Source organism: Chamaea fasciata, unplaced genomic scaffold (assembly GCF_029207755.1).
Source record: "Chamaea fasciata isolate MVZ Bird 193981 ecotype frontalis unplaced genomic scaffold, bChaFas1.0.hap1 SCAF_9, whole genome shotgun sequence".
Taxonomy (NCBI): domain Eukaryota; kingdom Metazoa; phylum Chordata; class Aves; order Passeriformes; family Sylviidae; genus Chamaea; species Chamaea fasciata.
The window spans coordinates 5169931-5187203 of record NW_027094094.1 but is presented as its reverse complement, the minus strand read 5'-3'; positions in this window follow the sequence as shown (position 1 = coordinate 5187203).

Sequence of the window (17273 nt, the reverse complement as noted above, 5' to 3'; positions counted from 1 at the left end):
TTCAGTGGTTTTTTTTTTTTTTCTTTTTTTTTTTCTTTTGTTTGTTTGGATTGCTTTTGATTTTTGCTTTCTGGGTTTTATGGGGTTTTTTTAGTTTAAATAAGCTAGAAACAGTTTCACATAAAATCTAAATCCTTCATGACTGCATTCCAAAGAGTACTCTTCATAATGTTTATGCTCCATCCCATTTCTAAGAATATCTGAGCTAAGGAAATGTGGCACAAAGCTGTGCAACTTCTTTGGTTCCAGCTCCATGTTTGCCTTGGGATTCTTTGGTGGACTCGCATCAGGAGAGAGAAATTGAATTATTTCATTATATTGAATTTTTTTATTCTATTGAATTGGGAAAATTTGAAGAAGAAACACCAGTTCATATTTGAGCCAGGGTGAAGCACATGTTCTTGATTAAAAATGCTTTCTTATGAACTTCATAAAGGCAGACAAGCCAGAATGCCCAGAGCTGGATACTGAAATAGTCCAGTCCATGCTGGATCCATAAAATGTGTGTGTAGGGATATGATGATGTTTATAGACAGGTAGTGGCCAATATAGAAAATATAAGAGCAGCACAAATGGGAAGTTACAGAGTTTTTCAAATAAAATGTTATAATTCGGCTGGAAAAGCAGTGTTACACAATGCCATTGTTTAGGTGTCCAGGAAAGTTGAAATCATGCGAGATCTCAGTCAGTAACGAGCCCATCTACTAAATTAGGTCCACTGTGGAAACACCATTTGGGAGAGCAGAATGAGACAGACCCGGGGTTTGCTCATGAGGCAGCAGCAGAGGGTGAAATACAGAAGGGTGTCCCAGATGGAGCTTTGTTCTCTCCCCGTGTGCTGCGTCTGCTGCAGCACAAAATGCAGTGAATTAAACCCAAGCGTTTGTCTGGCAGCCTGCAGGATCTGATTGCAAAGACTGATTAGGGATTAAATCCTTCTGACAACTGAACCACTTAATAACAGAGGTTTCACGAGGGGGAAGGCTCCAGGCAATTGGGCTGTGGAGCAATTAGTTTTTGTTGTGGTAAAAAAAAAAAAAAACAAACAAACAAACAAAAACAAAACCAAAAAAACCCCAGTCAACCAAAAACCCAAATAAAAAGCATTGAAAAGTCTCAGTGTACTCATAGCAGGTAGTTCATTTTCCTTTTGCTTATTTGGACGCTTACCTTGAAGAATTAAGCATTGACTTAAAGGCTACGGCGGGGAAGAAAGCAGGCGGGCAGGCAAGAGGGGCTGCTTTGAGTTTTAACTGGCTTCAGAATGTGATGGAATTCTTTCACTGAGGAAAGTTTTGCCATTTCTTAGCAGTTTTTGGAAGCAGCTCAGAGGTGGATTTTGCAGTAGCTGATTCTTAGAAAAAGTTGACATTTACTGAACTCTGCTGTGCAGAGCAGAGAGGGAAACTGGAACCAGTCTCCAGAACTGAAGAACCCGTCTGGGTTCAGCTTCACAGCCAGACACTCTTTTTAGGTTTGAACTAAATGTGGCAGCTCACAACAGTTTCTCATTTTTTAAGGATTCCTTGAATTCCTTACTCTTCCTCTCAGAAAGGTGGGCACAGGAAGTCAGAAGAAATGGCAGAAAATTGCTTTTTCCATGTGATAGCATCAGCGGTCGTGGAAGTCAATCTATAGAATTATTAGCAAATTCCTGCGACTCCGCAGTCTCAATCATGCTCGTTTGTCAGCGTGTTCTCAGTTTATTTGTCCCCGAGGTGCGATTAAGTCTGAGCTTAATGAATCCCGAATTACGCCCGCATTACCAAAACAAAGAGGTTGTTTAGCATAACAAAGCTGATAATTAGGATAACAGCAGAGATAATGCTGGTATCGGCAGCCGTGGGATGTACGGCCAAATTGGGACTACCTGGAGACACCTCCCTCCAACAGAGTTATTTTGATGGGTTCTGTTACCTTGGAGCTCTTCTGGTGTTGACTTAAAAAACCCCGAATTCTTCAGTCTGAAATTCGGCTTGCCCTCGGTTAATTGTTTGCTATTTGCCAAGACACGCAGTGTGATTTAATAACAAGTTTAATAATGAAAATTGCCAGGAGGATCTCATGCAATTAATTATTTACTGGTATAAATATTTTCCGTGCAAATGAGAGATGTAAAAAATGTAGTTCCTCTGACCCACATATCAGGTTGGAGTACTTGAGGGACTGATATAAACACACTCTGCCTTAGCAGTTTAAGGATGGCATCATCTTCATCTCTTGCTCTAAGATTTCTGGGATCTCACATCCCACAGGAGAAACGAAAACTCTTTTTTAGTTTCTCTGTCACGTCTGAACAGTGACAGAGATTAGGAAGGTTTTCTATGTCTAAGGCAAGTGAAATTCAGCAATAGATTGCCGAGGGAATTGTGACCTTCTGGTAGCTAAGCTGCATGGAAGTTAGAGAAACTTGTGAATTCCCCGTTCAGTTCAAATGATCTGGCATTATACACAATTTCAACATCTGAGACGCTGTGTGGTAACACCATCAGCAGGCATAAATCTGGGGGACTCCATCATGTCCTCAGAATTTCAGACAGGCCTGTTCTTAGAAGTAATTTAACTTTCTGTTTGCTGCAGTTATTTTCACATCTCTTAGTCCACCTACAGCTCTTAAGTTTAACAGTGAATATTTATGGAGAAGGGAAACAGAGCTTTGGTAATTCAGGGCTGTGAAGTTAAACTGGTGAAGAAGCAGAGTGGTGAGATAGAGACTGTGGGTTTGGGAAGAGCAGCAACCTCTGTCCTGGTCGTCAGAGGACAAAAATGAGAGTCAGACAATCTCTGTTTTGCTCAGTAGAGTTCCTTAACTTGTTAAATAATAACTTGGATAAATAATGTTAATGCTTTTACACTGTTCCTACTCCCACTTTTTACCTGTTTGTTTACAGTGCTTCCTGGGACTGTTGCTCTTCATCCCTACAGAGCTTTGCACAGCACAGCCTTGGCCTGTGGCTGGAATTCCTCAGTTTCACTGGGAATGATAAATATTTATTGCAGTGAGGTTGATTTCCTGCCCTGCAAGGTCACAGAGCCAAGCAAAGGCACTCCATTAGGTTGAACACTGCTTAAATTTTATGTCAATAACCATCCCACCAAAAAAAAAAAAAAAAAAAAAAAAAAAAAAAAAAAAAAAGATATTCCCCAGGGAATACATCTAATCAGAGAAACACTCAGTGTCCCTGCCATGATTATTGCTTACGTGCACATCTCTTGCTGCAGCTGAAGTTCTCAGCACGTGGTCTGTTCTTTTATATATTCCTGTAAATACAAAGGGTGCTTTTCTCTTTATGCTTTTCTCTTTTCTCTAATGCTAAACTTACATTTAGCTAAAGCTCACAAAAATCCCTTGTTTCTATTTTATAAGTACGGCAAGAATAGGGTGCTGATTTTCGCTGCAGCTATTACATTATTGATATTTCTAGGGCAGGTTGTGCCACCCAGCAAAATTTACTTAAAACACACTCAAACTAACCTAATAACATCAAACAAAACCTCAAAAACGAGCTGACAACATCAAACAGAAGCTCAGAAATAACCCAAAAAGAACCAGCTTTAAAGTTTCAGTCAATAGCAGAACTGGGTCGTTATCCAGTTCTTTCTGGATGGAGGCATGTGGACATGGCTTTAAAATCAGTAAGTTTGGTAGATATGGGAAGAAATGTACTTTATAAAAGACAGGATGGGTGCACGGACTTGAAAACAGTTTCAAAATATGGCACAGTATTTAACACTCTGCAGTTTGATTACAGAAATTTTTCACTGTAAATACTACAAAGGCCTCTAAGAAATCACAAATCTGGAGGAATTTTTTCTTCTTGAAACTTCAGCACCTTCAAAATGAGTTATTGGTCCATTTTTTTGCCATGTCTCTTGCCATTAGCACTGAAATAGTGGGCTCAGTTGTTCAGGTAATTTATTTTAGTTTTTCAACTGTAAAATTCAAGGATAAACTGGTAAGCACTGTCAGATTCCAAGAAGTTGGGTATTGTGGGTTTAGTGGCACGCAAACCAATTGAGAATAGCATAATACAGCCCCTTAAACTGTGCCGTGGCTAACCAGACACCAAATGATGTAAAATAAACTACACAAGCAGATGGGGATACTTTACTGTGAAAAAGCCCCATCCTTAGAGCTGCTTAAAAGTTCCTTTTGTCCTGTAAAAAACTTCCTTGCAATAAGGAAAACATCTGATTTCCCAGGAAGGAGAATTTTAATAATTATCTTTCATGAAATATCTCATTTTTATTTGTTTTCACACAAAAGATAAAAAAAATTAGGGAAATTTTTGTGAGTTCTGAGACAACTGTGAATGTCCCAGGGAACAAAACTCCCAAGGCAAAGCAGCAGTGAACCAAATTCTTGTTGTTGATGCACTGAGAAATGAGAAGGACCAGTGAGTGTAGTACCAGTGTTCAGCACAACAATCTGGAAGCTCTGGCACAAGTTTTAGCAGCCAAACTCTGCAGCCGGCACGGTTTGTGTTTCTCAGACTCTGATTCACAGCTCTCACGCTGCATTTCTGGAGCTGCTGCTTCCCAGCTGTCAGATCCTTTAGGATGTGACCCAGCCTGGCCTCACAAACAACAGATAAATTATATTTCCAGGAAAATGAATTTAAACATCAAACACGTTGGCTACATGCAGGAGCGAGGTGAGGACAAACCATCACTCCAGGGTGATTAGTGAAGTGATCAGCAGATGGGTTTTTTCCCCTTAATTCCCTCAGACTGTGGTGCCAAGGTCAAAGCTTTGACCTTTTGTGGGGTCCCCTGTGACTGCAGAGCCCAGCCTGAGTGACAACCACTGCCAAGCAACTTCCATGACAGGCAGGATGGTGAAGACCAGGGGATTAAGAAATGCACTTTTCCAGTTACACTGTGCTTGTTCTCGGAGCTAATCACCTTCCTGAGGGCCAGCAAATGAGACAAAAATATTCTGTGGTGGACTCCTGAATTGTAGGCAGCTCCTGTGATTTTAATGGTGTCTCTTGGCATGCATAAAATGGAAAGCTCCATCCTTGAAAGGTAATTTAAACTGAGTGCTGGATGTTGCAAATAGGATTGTTCAGATGCATCTTTTTCATTCCTAAAATAAATTAAAACAATTAAGGTATTCATTTTGGTAACAAAATAAAGCCAACAAAACTCATCCCGTGATTCTTTCTTGAAGAAGTGACATCATGTTGTGTGAAAGGTACCAGGATATTTTCAGCCCAGTGGAGCTCCCCACCCTTGTTAGTATCAGCGAGATTTTCTGATGACTGTTCTGTGACTTTCTCTGGCTTAGCTGCCATAAAGCCTTTCTGCCAACAGAGCAGATGGAAACAAATACATTTAACCTTGCATTAAATGAGTTGGGTTCAGAATAATGCTTCTTCTTGCTAATCCCCTTCACAGGCATCCAAAAAACGTAGTGTATATGAAACATTCCTATATATCATTAAATCCATAGTCAACACTGGAGGCTACGAGAGAAGAAGAGAATATTTTTTTCAACAAACAGGATTTATTTGGGTATTGTGTGCTTCATTTCCAGTTTAGATTTTTGGGCCGCACACAGATGTGTCAAGGGCCGAACAGCTCAGCAAGGTTGGTGACTGTGAGGTTTTAATGGCAATGAGCACACGGGCAGAGAGATGACAAGTGATGGGGAGAAGGAAATAATCAGAAAATACCCTGGAAAAAAAATATGAAGAACTCACTCCAATCAGATTTGAGTACAGTCCCCAAAATCACTTATATTAAGGAAGATCCCAGCTCATTCTGATTGTTATACATATCAATATATTTTATAGATATCAATATATTTTAATAGATATTGAGATGTATAAAAGATAGATATTTATTTAGAGGAATGAAAAAAATATAAACTACGGATGGATTAATAGGTTTTAGTTCAACATTTCACTGACCTGTCCTCACACAAAATAGAGGGAGATCCCTGCAATTTGCACAGTGGTTTTGCAATATCCACCCTGCTAATGAGAACACATGCTTTCTTTTAATCAGAGTTTTTTTCTAAATTATAATAATATTAGCACAGTTCACTACACTTGTTATGGTAGAGGGAATAAGGTAAAAATAGTTTCTTTTTACTAAAAAGTCATGAAATTCAGTCTGTGATGATTCATTTCATGCTGGCAGTATCAATCACATCTTCATTTGATGTCATGAAACTATTTACAGTATCCCATCAAAAATAATCGAGTGTTTGATCAAATAGAAGATTCAAAAGAAAGAAGAAATAGGATGCAAGATGTTGATTTAAGGGCAATTGAGACTATATAAACAAGATTGTATCTCTTTGGCTACCCCCAGGCTCTAGAAATTTCTGTTGACTTGCAGAGAATTGGGAGTTCTGGATATTTTCCATCCTAATATTCTGAAATCAGGAGCCTGGAGCAGGACTTCGCATTAAGGAAATATTTTATTACGCTTCTTTATTATGCTTAGGAATGCATATTGAAACACGAAGCTTAAAAAAGCAAATGCAATCCATACATTATTAAAGAAATTGAGGGAGAAGTGATTAGACCCAAACGAGTAATTTAGTTTGAATTAGATGGAAGAAGAATATTTGGAAACAGACCTGTAGAAGAGAAATGGCTCAAGTATAGATGTAAAATGGGAGAGAGAGAAAGATGTTATATAAGGCTGCAAAAAGTCAATGGTGAAAATCATCTCATTTTTTATTTGATATCAGTGTCGAACATAAAAAAATTGAGGAATTGTAGTAAATGGAATGTTATTTTTTTTATCATTTGTGAAATTGTGCTGTAACTTGTGTACATTAGGAGGTAGTACAAATTTTATAAAGTGTTAAGTGGCTGTGAGGAACCAGGAACAGCCAATGTTGGAAAGAAAAGGACTGAACTAGATGATCAGTTTATTTCCTCAAGAAATGTTTTTAGGCTCCTGGTAAAAGAGATGGAAATAGCCTAATAAATTCCTTGTTGGTCTGTAAAAAAAGATGAAACAGGCAAAGAAATACAAGTCCAGGTTACTTGAAAGGAACATCCCATTTAGATGGAAGAAATTTCAAATAATCCAACTAGTCCAGCATTGTGGGAGAAAGATGAAAGATGTTGGGACTTCACACTGGAATGTGTTCACAAGCCAAAGAATAAGTGTCCTTTTCCAGCACTGAGAGTGTGTTTGCCTGGCGGTGATTGCACACTCACAAAATCTTGGGATGACACTGAAATTCAAGGGTCAAGTTCTCTCAGCTGTGTAGTCTGCAAAGTTATTTCTTTCGATTGTTTTTCAATCAGTTGCCATAACCATCATTACAGTTTATGGTGATCTGGCATTTTATACACAGGAGTAACTCCTAGAATTACTCCTGTAATTCTTTTTTATTAATAACTCCTGTTATTCCTTTTATAATAAATTCTTAATTTAAAGAACAGAAATAACAACCATAATTTTCTGATCTCGTTCCCAAGACAATCTAGATTTTTAAAAAGGGGAAAGCTGAAAATTCTGAACTTTCTTGTGTGAACTTTCTTGAGTGAATGTTAGAGTTGCCAAAACAAGAGGAGATCAGTCCAACATCTCCAGTCACACATTTGCAGGTATAATAATCAATGGTTTATTAGAACCTCAGTGGGTCACGGGATTTCCAACACTTTCTATGTTGATATTACATTAAAGTGGAGTTTGTCTGCTGCACTTAATTGCAGTGAAGCTAACTAATAAAACAATATGCAATATGAAAAGGCAAGGCAGAATTCTGTACTAGGACTGCAATCTTTACCCAGCAGCTCTATTAGCAGGGCAGGATAACAAGTATGTTGTGATTAATAACCTGAAAAAAAAAGCTTCTGGGGATTAGGCACTTCACAAATAATTCTAAATAGCTCCATGCAGCAGGTTTCACGTTAATACTGTTTTGATCTACAGCTGCAGGAGACATCAACCAGCTTCAGTTCATTGCCTTTTGTGAAATAACCCTGATTTATACTAGCTGAGAATATTCCTTTGCATGGTCAGGACTGTTCCTACATTGTTTCATTGCACTATGACAAAAAAAAGAAATAGGCAGCCACAGTTTATCTAGAGTTAGAGATGTGTTAGAGATGCAGCAGTGCAATAATGCAATGTGTTTGGGGATGAACTGAGCTGTTCACATCCAGTTTGCAGATGGGGCAGCATTTTGGGTCTGGTCATGTTTAGCAGAGACTCAACTGCAGGAAATTAATCCCATGGTTTCTGGAAAACTTTTGTTTCTCATTCTGGCTGTTCATCAGGGCTTGATTCTCCTGAAGGGAAAAGGAAAACATAAGCAGATTAATGAGAAAATGGGTCGCTTTTTACTTCAGAGCTTTAGAGGCCTGCCAGAAGAAAGTGGCAGCACTTTCTTGGCCTCTGTTAGTGTCATCACTCTTTTCAAGATGGACTTTATGCATTAAACTCCTTCAGTCTGAAATGATCCCGTGATTATCCATAAAAAGGGATATCTGTGCCCAGAATTCCTACTGGTTACCTTCCTGTAAAGCTGGGTCAGTCAGCCTCCTGCAAAGCACCAAAGTCAGCTGTACAATGGCATGTAAGGTGTTTTTGAGAGGACACAATTGGCTAAAACTGGCACAGGTTACTGCCCTAAGCTGATGGAGTGGCCACACAGATATAATCCTGCTACACCTCCTCACTGTGTTGTAGAACCCCCTAAACCCACTGAAATGTAAATAAACCTAGCAGGAGCGACAGAGAACTCACAATATTTACAGATTTACACCCTCCCTTATTTTTTTCCTAATTTAGCATCTGGGTAGCTATTAAATTGTCTGGTCTGGGGGACTGTTCCCAGGGTTTTGGCTCTCCCATCCTGCTGCTGCTGCTTCTCACACAATCACAATCCCCAACCACGGCAGAACCTCTGGATGTCTCAGGGGTTGAACTTCTTTTGGTGTTCTCAGGCATGAACAGAAGATCCATATGGGTGGTACAGGACTAAAATGCTCCAAAACTCCTCCCCTTGGTTGCTTTGCCAGTATTTAAGCATTCTTTGGATATTTAGCATCGTTTTCTGAGTCCTGCATTTGCTTCTCCTGCACTGGCCTCTGCTATTCAGTCTCCAGGAGACATTGAGGGATGAGTTCTACTTTAATTTTTTTTTCCACTGACACAGCATTGCCTTATTAATGGAAAAATGGTCTGTAAATGTCACATGGATGTGCTCTCAGTATAAAACATAGTCATATTTTAAGGTATCTGATTTAACGCATTCCAAGACATGAACTTTAGCAGGCAAACCCAATGAATGCAATTGCAGACAAAGTAAAAACCCGGGCAGCTTAAGGCATTTACCAAGTATTAGTAAAATCTTGTAAATGTAGTTAAATCAAAACTAATAGTGTTTAAGAACTTCTTTAGAGACCTGAGATATGTGAGATGCCACATCTCAGTTTTTCTTTTAACTCACAACTCATATTTGACTCTACAGTAGAAATTTGAAAATTCTTTTTTGGGTTAGATGATCTTTGCCTGGTCCTTGTGTGTTACATTATGTGGCTCTTTCGTAATTATAAAGATTTATCTACTCTCAGAATCCTTCCAAAACAGCTCTTCAGGCATAGTTCCAGCATAGGTTATACTAAATGGGAAAAAGACATTTTAAATCTCAATTAGAGAGCCTAGCCTGGTAATTATTCTTGACTAGATATTTTGGTAAACTTCCAAATCCAGCCAAATCCTAAGAGTTCAATTAAATACAACCCCTGCATACATTCATTGAAGTAGCTCCATTATAGGAAAGACTGAAGACTTCTTTATTTATTTTTTTTTTTTAATGATCCATTAAAGTAATCATGGCTGTTACTTTTCAGGATGGTATCTGTCTTGCTTTATTTCTTACCTGTCAGCCAGACTTCACTCTGAATTACACTGACCCTCAGTGTGGAAAGCAAAGCTGCTGTAGGGCCTTCTGCAAGGGGGATGAGATTTACCTCATTTCAAAACAGGCAAAACAGGCATTGTTGTGGCACAGCAATTACTGGCTGTGTGGAGAAATAAAACTGGGGTCTGGCAGCTCGCTGCCTCAGCTCAGTCACTGCTTTTGCTTCTTCACCTGGATTCCTGCTCCCTGAGGACTCTTGCTCATGTCCTCCCAAAGGTGAATTGCCCTGGAGTCCTCGTGCAGTGTGTGAGGTGGGCACAAATCTGTACAGGATCAGTTAAAATGTACAAGAAACCTATTAAAAACAGAGGGAGGTTATTACGACTGAGGGAAACGATCTGCCATCACACAGTTCACTTTTCAGACATACAGAAATCAAACTCACAGAAAGAGATTGGAACAAGACACAGTGGAGAATGGTTACAAAAGACTTTTATAGTGTCTTAGACATCCCCTAAAATCCTGAAGGGTACCCTGAAAATTCTGGGCCAGGACTGCATTTGTATCACTAGTGGAATCACCAGTTTGGGGATAATAGTTTTCTTTTTAAAAAGCCAGAAATAGATTTTAAACTAAACAGACATGTCTACATTTTGGCTCTTCGTTTTGTCAGTTTCTAGACTATAACATAGGTCTTAAATTGAAAACGAAATTGGTTCACCTAGAAAACACTGAAACAGAGATCTTATATTTTTTTAAAGTTTGATTACAATTTAAATTAAATATATGAAGAAAAGGAAAAGTATTCCCTGAAATTTTAATGTCACTTTTAATTATGCAGTATCTACCTTTTGTGCTAAAAGAATTTTAACAAAATGTTCTGGAACTGTCACTCAGTGCTGTCACTCCCTGGGCTCAGCATTTATTGTGCCTACAGGCTGGGAACAGAGAGGGAACCTTGACTCAGCTGTGATCATGCTGGCAGATGTGACTTGGGTTCTGACTGCAAGACAATTCCCTCTGCAGCAGTGACGAGGGTAAAAGATGTGCAGAGGGCAGAACCTGCATTGCTCTGTGTTTAGGGAGTCACAGATAGAAAGACACAGTGTTTTTCTAAAAACACATGCAGAAAAACACTCTCTAGATTTGTAGGTGAATGTAAAGCAGGAGGAATAATTGCCAAATGGCTGGGAGGCAGCTCAGAGGGGTCTTGAGGACTGGGATGTAGCCCTGGTTCCATGACTGAGATGTTTTGGTTTTCTGAAATGCTTTTCCCAGGGAATTTTCTGTAAGCAGGAGCCATGCTTTTGTAACTGTAACTTTGTTATTCATTCCTTTTCCTAGGAGGGGCTTCTTCTTGATATCCCTCTGGTCTGACCAATGTGATTGAAGAGGTTTTGCCTTTGTTTCACCAATCCAACTGGTCTGTGTAGAATAGTATAAAAGGGAGACACATCCCTAAAATAAAGGAGTAATTTTCAGCCTTCTGAAGTTGGAGTCTGTGTCGTTGTGGTGTAAAACAGCGTCACTGGGACAATGAGGACCTTGTGGAGATGTACCAAAAATGTTTTGGATGTAGGGTGAGGCTTTGCATTGATACAGCCATGCTGGAAAACAGAGAGGGTGCAGCTGGGGGGTAAAGGCTTGTCAGGGACCTAGACCAAGCTCTAGACCTGAAGAGGGGATTTTGTGAGCTGAGAAAAGCCTTCAGCTGTTTGACAGGTAGTGCCAAAGGCAATGGAGCCAAACTCTTCTGTGGTGGTTGAACAGCACAGGGGAACAGCCCTGAACTGCAATTTGGGAGACTCAGAATAAACACGTTGGGAAAACCTTTTCACTAGTGAGGGGTTGTCGTACCAAACCAAAATTTTCTAGGAATGCTGTGGAATCTCCCATCCACGGAGAATATTCAGATGTGGATTGAGAAAGCCACGGTGGACACCACCTGCTCTTTGCAACAGCCCCATTTCTACTGGGAGGTTGGAGCAGATGATCTTCAGGGATCCTTCCTAACCCTTATCTTCCTGATCAGTGCATTTCATTCCACTGAAGCCTTCCCCAGAGAGCGGCTCTCTGCCAGGATTTTCATTATACTGGCTGATCATGAGTTTTCTGCACCACCTCCATTTATTCAGACACTGTTTAGTTTACTAATTTTATTTTAATGTCCGTATATTACTTAATTGGTAATGGACTAATTAGCATTAGTGCATTAATATATAGCCATCCTTCAGAATTCAAAATCTCAGTGCCAGCTCTATTTCTATCACAGCTGCTTTTCAATTACAGCCATCTCTCTTTTCACTGATTTAAATTTTCAGGTTTTCATGGGTTTGTTTAAAGACCCACAGATCTTAAAAGATTCTAAGACGATACAGTTCATTTCAATAAGAATTTTTCCAATAAAAATGCCACTAAGAACATGAAAGGATCTGCCTTAGAAAGAAGACCAGGTTCTGCTTCCCAATAACAGAAAAAAGTGATTTGGGGAATGTGGCTGTTGAAGTAGGGGTGTGCTCCCACAACTGCAGAACGCTGCAAAACTGGGAAACAGCTAAAATATCATGTGATAAATGTTCTGGCTTCTTTTAAAGATGAGGGAATCCCTTTGGGAGGGTTTCTTTATGAAACTCTTGATTGAAATAAGAGCTTGCTAAATTTCATCCCTCTTTGCACTGCAAAACAACAACAAAAGGTAGAAAGATCTATATATTATTTTACTCTTGTGGGAATCAACAGCACCTCTAAAACTTTTTAAGCCAGCTGCAATAAAAGCTCTCCAAAGTGGCCAGAGAATGTGTTCCTTTAACTGGTGGCACAAATGAAACAGAGTAAATGCATCAAAATTTCTTCCACCTACTCCAGCTGAAGAAATAAACCACAGCAAACCCATTTTCCCAGGAAGAATTGAAGAGAATCCACTGACTTTCAAGGGCAGAAATTGTGGGTAAATCAAGTAGTAGAGTTCTGTAAATGTGAAATGACACAAATGGCAAAATGGCTTTTGGTTTGGAACTTGGCAGAGTAAGTTCCTGAAGGTGTACAATAAAACAGAACAGTGCTTAAGGGTGTTTAATGAAAACATCACTATGACAGAATATTAACCTCATTTGTGGTTTTCAACACAGTTTCCCAACGTGACTTGGTGTTGTTCCAATTTAATTGCTTTTGTCAACTTGAGGAGTTTATTTGAGGAATAGAGGATAAAAGTCTACGATTTGCCCTGTGTTAAACCATGACTCTGATAACTCAGATCATTTTATATGCACAGGACAGAATTAATGATATTTTAGATGGGTCTGGAAAATTACATTTGCTAACGCCTCTGACCCCGTGATGGAAAACCCATCATTGCCGTTAAGTTTTAAAGGTCTGGAGCTGGTGCACTAGGAATTCAGAAGTTATACGGCCTCTATTAAAATTAAGTTTTAATGTCCTTAAACAATTAAAGCTCAAATATTATACGTCCCTTAATGAACTTCATCAATTTTTATAAGGTGCAGCCGAAGTGTGCAGTCTAACATGAGTACGGTGAGACATTTTCCTTAATTTGAAAGGATTGTGCCCTAATTTGGAGGCTTCCTATCTGTCTGTTCCACACAGTTCAGTGTCCTTTTACCAGAGGAAATCAGAGATAATTACATGAATGCCAGCATTATTACACTGGTGTGGAAGCAGTAAAACCCAAACATCTCGCTGCTCCACCGTGGTTTTGTTGGCTCCACTCAGGCACCTGAAGGGCTGGGCAGGACACACGGACACAGGAGAGACCAAGCCGTACTGTCAAGTTTCAGTCACTCCTGGTTAGTGGCCAGGAGGGCTCTAACATTTTCAGGTGTTTAGAGATGCAGTGAAATATTTAAGAGTTGCACAGAGACGTGTTTCCAGGGCGATGTGTTTTATATTCAAATGACAAGAAACCTTCTTGCCCATAAATCTGTGCCTGTGAAGCTGATGGAATTGTAAATGTCGGTGTAACACTGGTATACCTGAGGGAACAGATGTGGCACAGTGACTTTTGCTCTTGTTGCAATTTTAGTCCCCTGTTAAAAAGCCTTATTGTAATAACCCCTCCCTGGCTGCAATTGGGTTGCCACAAACACCTGCATTGGATATTGTGTTTTCTCTCTCCTCTGTCAAAATAATGAACTCAGTTGTGTTAGGCTACTCATATTATTTGCATTTATGAGCATTGAGACATTCATGCTTTTAGGAAGTTGCTGATTAAGATGACTTGAAAAAATATTCTTTTAAACAAGTTAGTTTAGCCACTGGCTGGCTGCACAAGAAGAAAACCTTTTTAAAAGTTGCCCTTGTTCTAATTGTTTCCCTACATCTTAGTATTTTTCTACAGGATTTCATGGATTCTTGCTGAAAAGCTAACTCTTTTTCCATTAAAATCTCTCACTAAAAATAACAAATCTTAGTTGCTTTGTCTTGCGTATTTGAGTTTTTCTCTGCAGCTGCCAGGTTGCAACGATTAGTTAATAGAATAAATCCCTGTTTTTCTCTGTCACGAGCTTGCTGCATCACTGCTTTTAAAGGGCAGCCCAGGAAACCTCAGTGATTGCTTCCCAGATTAAAGTGAAATGCTTCCAGTCAGTGTTTGGAAACAGCTGAGCATGAGCAGCCCCTTTCAGACAGCACTCTTGTGTCTTTCACAAATTCCAAGTCCTCTTGCAGACTGATAACAGATGGAGCTTTCTAAGGAATATTTTTCATCCTTGATTCTTCAGGCCTTGTTAGAGCTGCCTGAGTTTAGCCTTTGGAACGGATGCAATTTTAGAGAGGCAGAAAATATTCCCCCTCTGGGGAAAGGAGAACAGATTTGCTGGTGTGACAGAGGTTCCATTTTATTTTAACTACATAAGAGATCAATAAAGAGACAATTTCATCTGTTTCATTTGTTCCTGGTTTGGTTTCCTGGAGTATTTGCACATGGAGAGAGGTTCATTTCGTGGGTTTTGGCACTTCTGGCCACTGAGCGCTGCAGCATTAACAAAAGTTGCATATGAATTTCACTTACTGTTCTCTAATAAAACTGTACAGATGCTGAGGTTTAAATTAGAGCTGACTAATCATATTTAATTTAAATGCCTTAATGGCTGTATTTTTAATAGAACAAGGGTACATTAGCTAATCTAGGGTTTTTTTTTTTTTCCTACAGAGAGAGGTGTGTCAAAATTTCTAAGGCTTTGATCCAAAAAAAGCACATTAACTCATAGATTAATTCAGTCAGTTAATAACTCTCCTGAATTCAGTGATAATATTATTTGCTTAAATTTTTGTTTGCATTGAAAGGGTTGGTATGTCTCACCTCAATTGTACAATATATTTATTTTTGCAGCAGAATAACACCATTATGGTGGAAATTGGTTATTACCTGAGCCTCTGATTCTTAGGGACACAACAACGTTTCTGATTTTTGATTTTGCACTGGGTGTAGCAGATTCAAGGAAGCCAAACCACTTGCTAGGCTATGTGGGAATTAATTCCATCCAGAGCAAAGTAGGGCATTACTTACACCTCTGGAGATAATGAAATGACTGAGTGTATTTAAACCAAACTAAAATGAGGGCAAATTTTGGCATTAATTTTGGATTCCACCCAAGAGAATTATTTTCTTTTCCTTCTCCCCAGAATGAAAAATTATCTGAACTTTAACAAGGGCTCTTTTAAGGCATTCAATGATCACCAAGCAGTTTCAGGGATTATTATAAGGCAGGAATAATTGCCAAGTATTTTGAGTTGTTAAATTCTTCATTTCCTCTCCGTTTTGCCAAATCAGCATCTTTGAGGAGTTAAAAATGTGGAAAAATCATGAAAACTCCAAAGTTTCTTGCCCGAGGCAGTCCTTTTCTTGTAATGGCGCAGTGTCTGAGAAACTGGAATAAAGTTTGTGAAAATGTTATTGTGTAAAAATACATTTAAAGTTTGATACTGCATCTAGTTCTCAAATCATGCTTAGATTCCACAGTTTCTCTTCCACGATATCAGTACGGAGCTGCTTTTGAAAGGAGTCATCAGTGGGTAGCTGTCTTTACAAGGTACACACAGATTTTTGGCACCTCATTAAGCTGATTTATGATGTAGTGCTTCACTACCCTCTGAATTTTATGGCTAACTTTTTCATTCCTTACCAAAAAATATTTTTAAATGGAGCTCTGATATTTCCTTTTTTCCTTACAATCCGCAGGAAACAGCAGCAGGAACAAGCCTAGCCCACATAATGGTGAGGACTGTTAAGCCCTAACTCGGGTCTCCTTTCTGACTGCACTGTACAGAAAGGCTTCAACCATTTGGAATTGTAGCACAGCTGAAGTTTAGACAGAAAAATAGGTAAGGAATCACTGTTAAATATACAGGAGGAAGGAAGTGTGAAAACCAGTCTGCTTTTATGAGTTCTGAGCTGTGTCTTTGGCCCCACACCTCTCAATAATAAGGTGATAAATCCATATGAAAAGGGAGCTTGTTACAGCAGTGCCATCCTGCAGCTCTGCTCACCCCTTGCATTTCCAGGCAACTGCAGCTCTTATTTTCCTCTTCATGAAGATATCTCAGAAATATCCCAACCCAGGGAAATGTTGGTATTTTAAAGTATCTGTTTCCCATGACTTCACAGCTGTCCCTAAACACAGAAAGGGACAAAACTGCCCTTATTTTTTCTTATCTAACATAAAATGTTGACTATATTAATGAGATTAATTAGTCATTTAGAGGCTAAACAGATTAATTAGATGCTATCTTTTCGTTTTCTGTGTGCTAATGAATATTTTATATGATGGTTTTGTTTAAAGTAATATTAACAGCCCTCACACTTTAGGCATTACTTCATTAATTCAGTTCTCTATCATGTTATAAAAGGCTTTTAATCAACTGGTTTCAAAGGGAATCCTTTTCTTCCCCATCTGCTCAATCTCGTCCAGGCAGCCTTTTCCTCCATACACCAAGAATTATTCAGGAGCTCAATCTATAGTTTAGTTTTGATAAATTCAGTTTTATTTAGAAAGGCATTGACATTCATTCAGTTCTGAATCCCTGACGGCAAGGGCCACAGACCCCTGCCCTGTTTTCTCAAACGAGCTTTGTTCAATCCTTGTTTTGAAAATATCTCTCTTCAAAATGCATGTAGGTCTGAATTAAAGTTGCATTCAGGCATATCAGATAATCAGCAATGTATCACTGAGAACATAGTCAAAGGTGTTAACCTCCCAATGAATCAACAGGAGCTACCTGGAGTTTTTGGACTGTGAATAACCTCTGAAATATTTAGATTACCTTCTAGAAAACACAGGAAAAAGGTGGCTGTGAAGGGAGTATAAAGGCTGCTGTTCCATTTTCTCATGAGAGGTAATAAATTCCAGAGCTGCCAGTCCTTTTACACTGAGAGAATTCTAGAGACCTAATCTACAAATTACTGCATCTCACCAAG